Raw genomic sequence first — 12,707 nt, 5'->3', positions numbered from 1 at the left:
CCTTGTGTCATTATCATCCTCATCAGTGTCGCCCTCGTCGACCATGGTCATTCCACTGCTGGATGAAGGCCTCAAAAATCTTTATTAGGAATAATATTGGTTTCGAAAGCCCACTGCGTGTTAAAACGTGCTGCGTTTGTTTTGAGACGACCCTTTATGGCGTGACACTCGATATGGTGATTGTCAACGCATGAGTGGCGGGATGGGGATCTTAAAGATCTTAAAGAAGACGAGGAAGAGGGAAATTGGTGCAGGCCTGCAATGTACTCTTTCGCTCCACTGCTGGCTGCAGCATTCTCCCCCGGAGGAAGCATCGAGTGGAGGACCCTCTCGAAATCCGCTGTGTTTTGGCCTACTCTTCCGCGCCGGCCAGACGTCTTTGGAAGGGTTGGGGCGTGCACCCACGCTGTGCCGGTGGTCTTCGCGTTCGTCGCGGACGCGGTGGGCCCATTTTTTCAACAACTGATGTAATTATATTTGTGAACGTGGGCAATAAGAGACGCATTTGACCGTAAGCCGCTTTACAACAATGGCCCTCTGCACCGAGAGGTTGAACCGGCGACACCCCCCGCCCCCGCCCTGCATTGCAAGTCCTGTGTGCTGACCATCACAGCGACGCGGTAGCATCCAATGGGCTCTTTAGCTGGCCATAAATAAGGGCCATCAATCCCACGTGTTTCGCTCGTACAGTGCCCATACACGGACTGCTGTACCGGGCTGAAGCCAGATCAATGGGAATCGGAGGGGGGATCTAATGGGTGACTTTCTCACGACGAGACCGAGGCAGGGCGCTAATTGCGTTGACGAGAACGGTTTATTTAACACGGCGCGGTCACACATTCGTGCAAAAACACTTCCATCGTGGAACGCGATGACCGGCGAGTGGGAAAGCCGGTTTATAAATCAGCGGTGAGTTGAATCGCGAAAGATCTAGGACGGTGGCGATGCAGGCTCCGGTCTAAGAGGGCAGCAGTGGGCGCTTGTCGGCTCCCAGGTGCCTGGTTATTCATGGGTCACCCGTGCAGAATGTGTGTGGCTGTGTTGAGAATGCATCACTTGACTACGATACTCCAGTCGCAGATTTTTAACCTTCCCCCCCCCCCCCCGACGGCGAGCTAATTATAAACGCGTGGTTTAATGCCAGTCGGTTGTGTTACTGCTGTCTTGCGTAGATTGATCGACACTAATGAGACATCACTCTCGTGGCGTGGTCTTCAGTGTGCGCACGTGGGTAGGGGGGTGGGGGGATGAGAGAGAGAGAGGTGTGATCCGTTGATTGCTCATGTGTAGAGTGGGCAGAGGAAGGAAAGCGCGCGAGTTGTGTGGTGTAGGCAGGGATTGTAACCCCGGGAGATGTCCTTGTGTTCGATTCCAGGCGTGTGCAACTGTGGCTGCACAGGGACCGTATCCCTGCATAGTGATCAAGTTGGAGTGAAGAGTATATCGATTCATTTCCTTTCTACTTGTTCCCTACAACTGTTGGGGTGAACCAGTGCGACTGTGATTGTGTGGGAAGGGGGGAGTGGTGGCACAGTGGTTAGGGCAACTGTGATGTCACCTTGGCAACCTGAGTTTGATTTTTCGGACACGGCGGACATCGGCGGCGAACGATAACCACAACAGTCGGTGCTGACGCCCGAGCCGAACCAACCCACGCTGTCTAGTAGCGTGGTGAAGTATGGTTGCAAAAAGGTGTCACATGGCACCAATTAGTGTAAAGGCAAGATCACAATGGATTGTGGCATCCACCTGCAACAGGGAAAGCGGGTGATGAAAAGGAGAGACACCTGCAGCAAACAAGGTGCCAATCACCATTAGCGCGGCCGGCTTCCTATAAATAGGGACCAGCACGCGACCCGCATAGCGGAGGCGGAATGGATGAGGAGGACCCCAGCTCGATCTGCTCGCGAGCGCCGGCCAGCAGGGAACAGAGAGCGGTCCCCGAAAACCTCCGAGCGTCGCAGCTTGGACGCCCGGTGGGGCTAGCAGGGGACGGGGGCACAAGAGCGCGCAGTGAGGGCTGCCTCTGACGCTGCCCCCCCTGTTGTGGAGCGGAGCCAGCGGCCTGCCGGGACCCTTCTTCGGCCCCACGGCGGCAGGCCGGGGGTGGCCCAGGGCGAGCGACGTCGAGGCTTTCTGGTGAATGTAGCCAAACAGTGGGTGGTTAACGCCAGCTAAGGCTAAACGTGCATTAAGTGTGTGTGTGGTGTTCGCGGAAGCGTAGCCTCAGGTGTGTGTGTGTGTGTGGGGACAAAAGGGGCATCCTGGGGTGTAGTGTTAGCGCACCGTGGTGTGAAGGCAGACGGGGGAGCTTGTGTCAACATTTAAAGAAGAAACCAACACTCCTGAAATCGCCTGCAGTGTAGACGTCCATCACTCTGGTTAGACTCGACCCGCGGTATACACGCGCGTGACTTGGCTGATTAAAGATAAAAATAGTGGCGGAATTAAAGGTGAGCCTTGAAGTCGGCTAGAACCAAAAGCAGTGGATAGACCAACACTGGTCTGTAGATTTTATATCTAAAAACAAGAGTTTTACACGGGGCACGCATCGATTCATGTATTACAATCTATACCAACTCGACAAAATATATAAACACACACCTAATTGGGTGTGTGACGTTATTATTATGATGACCTATACATTATAAGTGTTATAGGATGTGTAATGATTAGGACAGATAATAAAAACTCTATAAACATTTGCTCATAACCCTGTAGCCTTTAAAGGGAAAATATGTAATGGGCAACGTTTTGGGCAATGTCCCTTGTTCATGTGCCGACATATATATATAGTACTAGGCAAGGTTTCCGAGGCAATGGTCCATCGCGTGCTATGAAGAAGACCCATTGCTCGAAACGTCGCCTATTATATCTTCCCTTTAAAGGCCTATGGTGCTATTGACCAGTGTGTGCCGAGTTGTTTTCGTTATCCGTTGCGATCATTACATCAAGCCGTGTGACGACTATAATGCGCATGCTCTCAGACTGGGAATGATACCATTACTCGCACGATACCTTAACACGGAGTGTTATTGACGGACGCGTTGACAGTTGCTGCTTTTTATTTGTTTTTTTTACTAATTTGAAGGCCTCGCCGCGGGCCGACAACAGGCTGGGCAACCTGAACTCTACGTTCGTAGCGCAGCGAACGGTATTTAGATATCGCGATTATCGTAGAGTATCGTTCCGTATTGCTGTAGTTAGTAACGGCAGCAGCTGGTCCCGGAAACAAACTTGATTTTCCATAATCGAAGTTCTTTCTGGATAGGTTGGATCGCGGAAATCTAAATGCGACGCCAAACCCGCCACCACCCGACACGGACAATTAGTAATGTTTTATCGCGTAAAACAAAATAAAAAAGAGCTTGCCAATTCGTTACTGGATCAGCACCAGCGGTGTGTTGGAGAGTAACCCCCCCCCCCCCCCCCCCCCCCCCCCCCCACTGCAGCAATGTCTTGTGGGACACCCCGCTAGATGCGTTACTCAGGTGTGTAGCCATCCAGTCGGTGCGACAACGGGCAGCAGCGGCAAGCGAGCAAGCAGCAGCAGCAGCGGCGGTGATGGCAGTAACAGGATACCGCGTGGTCGCCTGTTGCCTCCCCTGCCACGGTGATTTAAGGCCGCGCCCTCTGTGTACCTTGTCTCGCTCTCCTGCTTGCACAAATATGGCCCGGTCGCACGCCCCGAAATCTAACACCGCTCGCTCGCTCGTCCGTTGTGTAGCGGAGAGCGGTTGGAGCGGTGGTGACGTGGTGATTTTTTTTTAATCACGCTGACGCCTCCAAACCTCCCCGGGGCCACCTGAGGTCGCTTCCCGCTCACGGACACCGACACTCGCCCAAGCGGCGATTATCTTGAGCCGGTTCTAGGACTGTCCGAGGTCGACTCCGCCTTTTTTAAATGAGTACCTGGTGCGGATGGTTAAAAAAAAAACGGCATCACGAGAGAGACACAGGCTGCCCCGGGGCGCTGCTCGCTAACACTTTGAGTCAATGAGAACGTTATGAACCAATACAGCCTGTACCTTCGAGTACCTTGATTGATGTAAGGGGAGCAAGGAGAGGGCGGTTGAAGGGGCCTATTCTGCTCCGGTGTCCTGGGAGAAACCCAGATGCATAAATTCAGCCCTGACCCTACGACCACGTGCAGAATCGCTTGTACTAGTTTATTACACCGCCCCTGTGTGCAGGTGATGCGGTGGGCTAACGGATAATTATCTTGCCGATCGATAGAAAAATAGATACGCTCGAATCCAATCTTTTTTTCATGGGGGGGGGGATCCTGCAAAGTTTTCGCAGGAGGAGGCAGGGTGGGCGGGGGGATGTAGCTAAGGTTGCTATCCATAATCTGAAATGAGTAATTTGCAGGTCATGCATTTTTTTTGTCAAGTTCAGACTGGTGGCGCGCGACGTCCCACCGCTGCGAACGATGCCACCGGGGGGATCCGTTAGGGACGAGCAGACGGGCGCGTTATATTTCCGCGGTATTAACCATGGGGTGGCCGCTGGGTTCGAACCGGGAACCCTCCGAATACGAGCGGCGAACGCAGCGCCCCGGCCGGCTGGGCCGGTGCCGCGTCGCCGCTGGGGGCCCCTCCGTGCGTGTCCTGGATTCCATTTTTGTCGGCCGCAGGGATTTCCTTTGGCCTAATTGGCGACGCCTTGATCCATCAATTAAATGGATCTGGCCCCGTTGATTAATTCGGATGTTTATAAATATATTATTATTATCATCTGTCCCCGTGTCTTCTCGCGGATGAGCAAAAATGAAACACTCCGTCGTTCCTCCGCGCCGGCTGCAGTTTGTAAATTTATTTTTTTAAAGGCAACGCGTCAATGAATACGGCGAAATTTTGTGTTTTATTCATGCAACGGTGTGTTGTTGTGGCTCCGTTTCTATTTATTGACTCTGAACATACATAATTTTAATGGGCACAAAAATAGACGTTTGTACGCCTGTAATGTGTACAAACGTAGCTTTTAGCCGCTAACGCTCATTGAAAATAACACGAACGGCGCTAGAACATTCTAATTTATGGCCTCGGCTGATGAAACAGCTGATGGCACAGCCCTGCAATTGCCCCCCTCACGCCACTGCTGGTGGAAGGGTCCTCCTCTCCTGGGGTCATTTTGGCCTTTCTACGTTGGCCAGATATCTTGGTAAGACGTGGGAGTTACCCACACTTTAACCCACCGGACGCGACCTGCCCCTCGACTAATTGTCGCGCTACCCCCCCCCCCCCCCCCGCATTCATAACCGCTGGGTTGACAGCGGCGGGTGTCGTTTGTGCCACCCCATTACACCACCGGCAGCACTGCACTAACGTAAACTCGGCTGTGACTAATCGTGTGGCCCATTCATTCAATCTCGCAAAACGTTGTTACAACTGATTGTAAAATAATACCCTTCATACAGCACTTTCATGTACTCCCTCCGTCGCCACGATCATCATCATCAGCCATGATGAATCTGCTGTCGGGTGAAGGCCGCCCCATCTCCTACGATGTTAAGAATCCATCTAGCACGGCTACACGAGCTGACTGTATCGCCCCGTCTCTGCGCTGGAAGTCCCCATCTGCGTGACCTTTGGCGACGCGGCACGCACACGTCAACTTATGGCTTTGTAATAATATACCATTTTGCAAACGTTCTTATACAGTGTAAGCTTTAACGTCACACTTTTTCACTTCATCAATCTACTGCTGAATGAAAGCTTCCGCCCACGTTTAGGTTGATGCGCCATACTTCACCGCACTGGTAAGTGCGGATTTGGTCATGGTTGGGGAAGGGACCGGTTCGGATGTCGCTGGCTGCTGATGTTGCCTGTGGCCGGGAGTCAAACTGGGGTGGCTGGATTCGGAGCGTTGAGTGCCAACTGCTACTTTTTAAAAGTAAAACAAGAAAATCTGATGTCATGCTTTGATTCAGCACCCTTCAAACCCTTCAGATACAAGCGTTCGTAGGTCTAGGTTTAAAAACGAACAAAAATTATATGATACATTTTTGGATACCCAAAATGTAAAAAATAAAATGGGAATTTGACCAACTTTGTTATCGATTGTACTATTGACGTCACGAAGCATTCACACGGACCGCTTGGAGAACAGTGCGACCCTTAAACTTATAGAATGGCTCACAGAGGTGGACAACACAGAGCTACCTCTGAGATCCCTTCAAGTAAACTGATTCACACACGGTAGAAGGTAGCACTTTCCCACCCACTCTGCGTATGAGAGCGACGTTCTTCATATGACGGTCAACCCGATATTTTCATTCTCGGTGCTGGAATTTTGCCAAATTAAGTGCAGGACACTGATAACGTGATCGTTTTTCTGTGCACTCATGACAAGACCAGGCTGAGACCATTGACTCGCTGCATTTGTGAACCCAATATAATTACAGGTGTCCAACACCCTGGATTTAAATTCAGGGTCTCCACGATGCCAGATCGGCGCTCTGACCTTTGACCCACCCAGCCACTTGGACTTTTCTGGTTATACGCACGGACTCAACTATATATTTGTGCTGAATCTCAGCTCCCCCCCCCCCATCCTTTGCGGAACATTTCGAATAAAAAAAACGTGTTTTTATTTTACAAGGTAAGGCCCATTGAGCTATATGGCTCTTCAGAAACGGCCTGGCCACATGATCGTTCAACCAAGTGGCTTATCGTGTGGAAATTGATATCAGTCAAATACTCTAAACGCATGTTTCTAAATGTGGCGGGGAAAACCGGAGGACTCGGAGGAAAAAAAAACACGACCACGGGGAGAACATGCAAACTCCAAAGATACAACAGGCGTCAATGTTGGATTGAACTCAGGTGGGGCCCCGTTGGGGAGCAATCTTGTGAGCTGGCGTCACGTTGTGAGCGTTGCAGCGCTCGACACAACACGGTGAACGGGAAGCAGATGGGGGCAGGTTTTTTGCTTGATGGGCAGAAGTCTAAACCAAAAATTAGACTCCATAATAGAGGGTTTTTTTGGGTTAGATGTGGCTGTCGCCTGAAGAAGCTAGTTGTAATTATTGGCGAAACGTCGTACTCGGATTGTGATTGTTGTGGCTTGGCTCTCCAACACACCTGTGTGCTGTACTAGTATACTACACTATACACTACACTATACACTAACTATACACTACTACACTATACACTACTACACTATACACTACTACACTATACACTACTACACTATACACTACACTATACTACACACTACACTATACTACTATACACTACACTATACACTACACTATACTACTATACACTACACTATACACTACACTATACACTACACTATGCACTACACTATACACTACACTATACACTACACTATACACTACACTATACACTACTATATATTACACTATACACTACTATACACTACACTATATACTACACTATACATTGCACTATATACTAGTGCTGTACTAGTGACAAATTGGCGTCGTTCTGTTTACGTGCCAACCCTTACTAGTTGGCTGTGTCGGGTGGTGGCAGGTTTTAACGACACAACATTTATATATTTACGTGATCTGACCCCCCCCAAAAAACCCCTCTTATGGATGATATTGGTCGTGAAAGCCTACTACGTGTTAAAAAAACCTTTATGTTATTTTACCACGTAAGACCCACTGAGCTACGTAGCTCTCTTCCAGAATGTGACCTGGCCACAAATGATGGATCAATGAAGCGGCCTATCACGTGGAAACGTAATAGCAGCCGCAGCCGAATAACTCCGAGCGCGATGTCGATTCCAAAATGTGGAGGGGGGGTGGGGGGGAAACAACCGGAGGAGCCGGAGAAAAATCCACGCGACCACCGCGGGGAGAACGACGACACCGCAAACCCCAAACAAGCAGGCGGTCAGGCTCGGGACCGAACCCACGGACCTCCTGCGCACCAGGCGAGGTAGTTAACATCGCAGCCACCGCTCCCGTTCACCGGGGCCTCGTTGTTGTTTAGCGAGACGCTCGGGGCCCCCATCCCCATCCCCCGTCCTTGCGTTCGTGCCCTTGCGGCTCGGGGAGACGGCATTGTGAAGGTGAAACCTTAATGGTCGTGTTTGAGGGTTGGGCGGCTGTAGGCTGTAGGCTGTAGGCGGTGGAGGGGGTGGAGGAGACAGAAGAGACAGAAGAGACAGAAGCGGTAGAGGGAATTGAGGTGTTTGTTTGGCAGCAAGCCCATTGCCCTGCGAGCCCGGCCTTCTGAGTTCGATTCCCCAGGCACGGCAAACATCGGTGGCGAGTGATATCTGCACTCGTTCTGGGCCTATCCTCCTGCTCGTGCACCCCCCCCCCCCTCCACCCCCGCCGCTTGGCCCCTTCACCAACTCGCGCTGACCAGTGTGGTGAAGTATGGCCAGAACAAGCCTCATAAGCAGAGAGGGTGTGCGGACGCCTTCGGGCTGACGGAGAGCGTGAGACTTGAATGAGGCTTCGGGACTTGCTATGCACTCGTGTGAGGCACCATAACTCAAGCAACAGCTGCTCATGAGGATGATGAGGAAGATGAGGATGATTACATGAGGTGGCGGTGGTGGTGGTGGTGGCAGCGGTAGCAGTGGCGGTGGTGGTGGTTGGCAGCTGTGGCGGTGGCAGTGACGGCGCTGATGACTCAAGGGGGGGGTGGGGGGGGGGATGACTTTGAAATCGTTCCAATTGACATTTGTTCCGGTGTCGGCTTTACAGCGAGATAAATTAAAAGGGATTGAAGTGGAGTGAGGGCGGCCCGCGGGGATTGACGCGGAAAATGGGTTTTTGCGGAGTGCGCCGAACGAGCTGGGGGTGGGGGTTGAGTGGGGGGGGGGGGGTTTGGGCGAGTGAAGGTCACGTCAGAGTCACCCCAAATCCGTCTCTTGCTTTCAAGTCTCCACTCCTCTATCTCTCGCTCTCCTCTCGCTCGCTCTTTGAAGATGAAACTGCGGTACGGGCGAAAGTCGTCGTCGTCCCCCCCTCCCCGCTGTCTTTTTTGTTGTTTGCCTCCGGCAGATCGCTCGGCTTCGGTCGCGCTCCACCAAATGGATGTTCGGTGGAGCGAGGCCTCGGAGACAGCCCGGAGTCAACATTCACTCGGCCCCTGCTGGAAGCCTCCATTTTTAAATGCAGCACGTGCGACCAGAGCGGTGACCCCGAGATGAAGGCCTCCACTGCAACCTCCCAAAGTCTGCCGTGGAGGTTGGACTGGCCGTGCTTCACCGCTCGTCGGTGAAGTGGGAAGGGGTGGGAAGGGGATCAGACGTCGCTTGCTGCCACCTGTGTGTGTGTTAGCCACGGTCAGGAATCGAGCCTTGGGTTTCACCAGGATTATTTGGCGCAGTGCATTGTCACTGCACCACAGCACTGCCCTATTGGGAGAGTGGTAAAAGTGATATAAAATTCCCACTATTCTCCATCTGCTGTCGGATGAACTGCTGTCATGTGTTTCGTTTCTTGTCCCTCCCCCGAACCTCCAATTAGCACGGTTCGCTACGTACGGTGCCAACGAAGTTCAGCACATGCGCGGATGTAGGCATATCCACGCCTTGTCAGTCGTGAGGGTTGTTTGTCCATACTTCACCACGCTGGTCAGTTCGTATTGGTAAAGGTGTGGGGAGGAGGCGGGAGGCCCAGGAGCAAAGCAGACATCGCTCGCCACCTCGGGCATCGCTCGCCACCTCGGGCATCGCTCGCCACCTCGGGCATCGCTCGCCACCTCGGGCATCGCCCGCCACCGATGTTCGTCGTGGCCGGCAATCGAAACTCGGGGTCTTGTGGTGCATCGCGCTAACCCCTGCGCCACCACTCCACCCGCTTCGGATGTATACCATGATCGAGTTGATATTGGAATTGTGGCTTCACAATAAGTAAATGGATTTCCACGGTTCTGCAGGCATCTATAAAATAAAATAAAATCTAATTACTCTTTTTCTAAAGGCACCTCCGCCGTACGAGCTGCTTCCACAACGCTCGTGGGTTGTTTACCCCGCCACTCAGCGGTCCAACCGGGCTGGGATCCAACCCTGGAGGCTCGCACGGTTGCCGTACAAGGCCAGACCGTGACCGCCGCCGTCCAAGTGTGCTCGTCGAGCTTGCATCGGCTTCCGGTTGCTGAACGAATACGTCGTTGCAAGGTCGCGCTCGGTGCACGCGCAGAGCGCTTGCCGCACAATGAACCACGACACCTCGCTGCTGATTCGGCCAAGGAGCACGAACTGTCACGTGAACTCCGGCGGTCATTCTCGCAGCAGCAGCAGCGGCGGCGGCGGCTTTTGGCTCGGCCATCGAACAAGAACGGTTACCGCATCGCGCCCTTTAAGGTGTGCTTCCGCGGCCGTCTGGAACGCTCTTCCCTCCGATATTAGGAAGCCACTGGGAGCTCTGCACTTTCAAATAATCGAGACTGAAAGATCATTTCTTAAGAACTGCTTTTTTTTTTTGTTGCGCGTGTGTAGTTTGTTGTCCTTCGCCCCGCGCCTCCGATCCGCGCGATTGGCTACTACGCACGGTGCGAAAGAAGTTCAACGTTCGTTGCCTGCGTACGTACGTACGGACGGACGTACGTACGTAGGATCGCCCGTGGGTTGGAGCGGGCGGGGGACGACCTCGACTCGTTGCGAAGCTGCCGTCCGGTGGGAAGACGGCTCCTGCCGCGTCATCGGCCGGGATGGAGACGAGGGCGGTGCGGCGGCGGCGGCGGCGGCAGCAGCAGCAACGATCGGCATCACCGAGGGAAGCAACAGGGAAGCAACAGGGAAGCAACAGGGAAGCAACAGGGAAGCAACAGGGAAGCAACAGCGACTTCATAGCCACGGGGAAGTGTTCCAGGAAAGGGTAAAGACTAAAGAGGCCACCTGAAGGGTTTTTTTTTGCAATGTGTGTGTGAACTTCTTTCGCACCGTACATAGCCGACCATGCTAATAGGAGGTGCCCCGCACCTCCTAGACAACCGCATTAATCGGAGGTGTTGTGGAAATATGTATGTTGAACTTTTTTCGCACCGTACGTAGCCAACCGTGCATTCGTCGAATCAAGTTTACCATAAAACAACGGATCCAATGTTCGTCATTAATACAAACAAAATCAACGGGCGTACAAAATATGTAACAAACAAACGTCAAAAAAAATGTTGCGGGTTCATCGTAAATTTGCGGGTTAATGTCCGTGTCCATTCATTGCCGATCGATCTGTGGATCGAGTGATGATTTGACACGCACGCCCCCTTCATTTGATTCGGGTGATTTCTTTATCTTACACTGTGGACTACGATCGCGTCTTTGTGTACTGGTTGTTGTTGTTGTCGCGTCTTTACCCCGTGCCCACAACTGGACCGACGGTGAAAAAAAAAGATAGCTTTGTAGCTCATCGGTATTTCTCCGAGAAAAGGTTTCTTGATTTTCTTCCAAAATTAATTCGGGGAAAAATTGTAACTCGCCCTACTCATCCATAATAAAGTTTTTAGGGTTGGATCGCGTGATTATAAATGTGTCGTTAAACCCGCCACCACTAGTAGCGAATTGGCATGTTCTGTTTACATGCCAATTCGTTACTAGTACAGCACACCGGTGTGTTGTACTAGTGGATTGCCATGTTCTGTTTACATGCCAATTCGTTACTAGTACAGCACACCGGTGTGTTGTACTAGTAGAGGATTGGCATGTTCCGTTTACATGCCAATTCGTTATTAGTACAGCACACCGGTGTGTTGTACTAGTAGCGAATTGGCATGTTCTGTTTACATGCCAATTCGTTATTAGTACAGCACACCGGAGTGTTGTACTAGTAGCGGATTGGCATGTTCTGTTTACATGCCAATTCGTTATTAGTACAGCACACCGGTGTGTTGTACTAGTAGCGGATTGGCATGTTCTGTTTACATGCCAATTCGTTACTAGTACAGCACACCGGAGTGTTGTACTAGTAGAGGATTGTCATGTTCTGTTTACATGCCAATTCGTTATTAGTACAGCACACCGGTGTGTTGTACTAGTAGTGGATTGGCATGTTCTGTTTACATGCCAATTCGTTACTAGTACAGCACACCGGTGTGTTGTACTAGTAGCGGATTGGCATGTTCTGTTTACGTGACAAACCTTACTAATTGGCTGTGTCGGGTGGTGGCGGGTTTAACGACACATATATTTATGCGCTCTAACACCCAAACCCCCCCCCCCCCCCTATATTATGGATGATATTGGTCGCGAAAGCCTCCTACGTGTTAAGCTCGCCGTACTCGCTCGTCAACGCAATTCTCATAACGCACGGCCGCCAAAGAAGTGTCCGACACACACACACACACGCACGCGCGTAGTCCGGCGTTTCGGCCTACACGGCTCGCGTTGTTGAGAGCGCGGAGGGCAGGAAATATTAAATTTGACTTCCAGTTGCGAGATCGCGTGGCCTCGGTGATGGCCTCCACTGCGGATCGCGACGCAGCGCTTTTGCTGACAGTGGTCTGTGGTAGTGCCAAAGCATTAAAGGATTTTATGACTGACATCGATAGAGGGGTGGGTGAGTGTTATCGCATCACTTGTTGCACATTAAGCCTCTTATACGAAGTACACGCTGTGTATGTGTATAGATCTGTAAAACCCGTTGTGCATTGAACAACAGATGGCAAGAACAACAAAAAATATACCGTGGACTTTAAGTGCTTTTACACATTGGCGGTTGTCGAGTATAATTTAATTTCCCATTTTATTTCCCCGGAAGAAGAATAAAAAATCCC

At 51.6% G+C, this 12,707-nt stretch overlaps 1 long non-coding RNA gene across 1 annotated transcript; it reads left to right on the top strand.

Moving 5' to 3' along the window:
- Nucleotides 1–1,664: 1,664 nt before the first annotated feature.
- Nucleotides 1,665–12,475, top strand: LOC142931008 (uncharacterized). Its single transcript, XR_012947005.1, has 2 exons — nt 1,665–2,139; nt 8,993–12,475. It is a non-coding gene; the product is annotated as an uncharacterized LOC142931008 (long non-coding RNA).
- The last annotated feature ends 232 nt before the right edge of the window (nt 12,476–12,707 follow it).

Source organism: Petromyzon marinus, chromosome 46, assembly GCF_048934315.1.
Source record: "Petromyzon marinus isolate PM22_M1 ecotype Great Lakes invasive population chromosome 46, UKy_Petmar_22M1.pri1.0, whole genome shotgun sequence".
Taxonomy (NCBI): Eukaryota; Metazoa; Chordata; class Hyperoartia; order Petromyzontiformes; family Petromyzontidae; genus Petromyzon; species Petromyzon marinus.
Note: the sequence above shows the minus strand (reverse complement) of the source record. Positions and strands in the feature narration are given on the sequence as shown.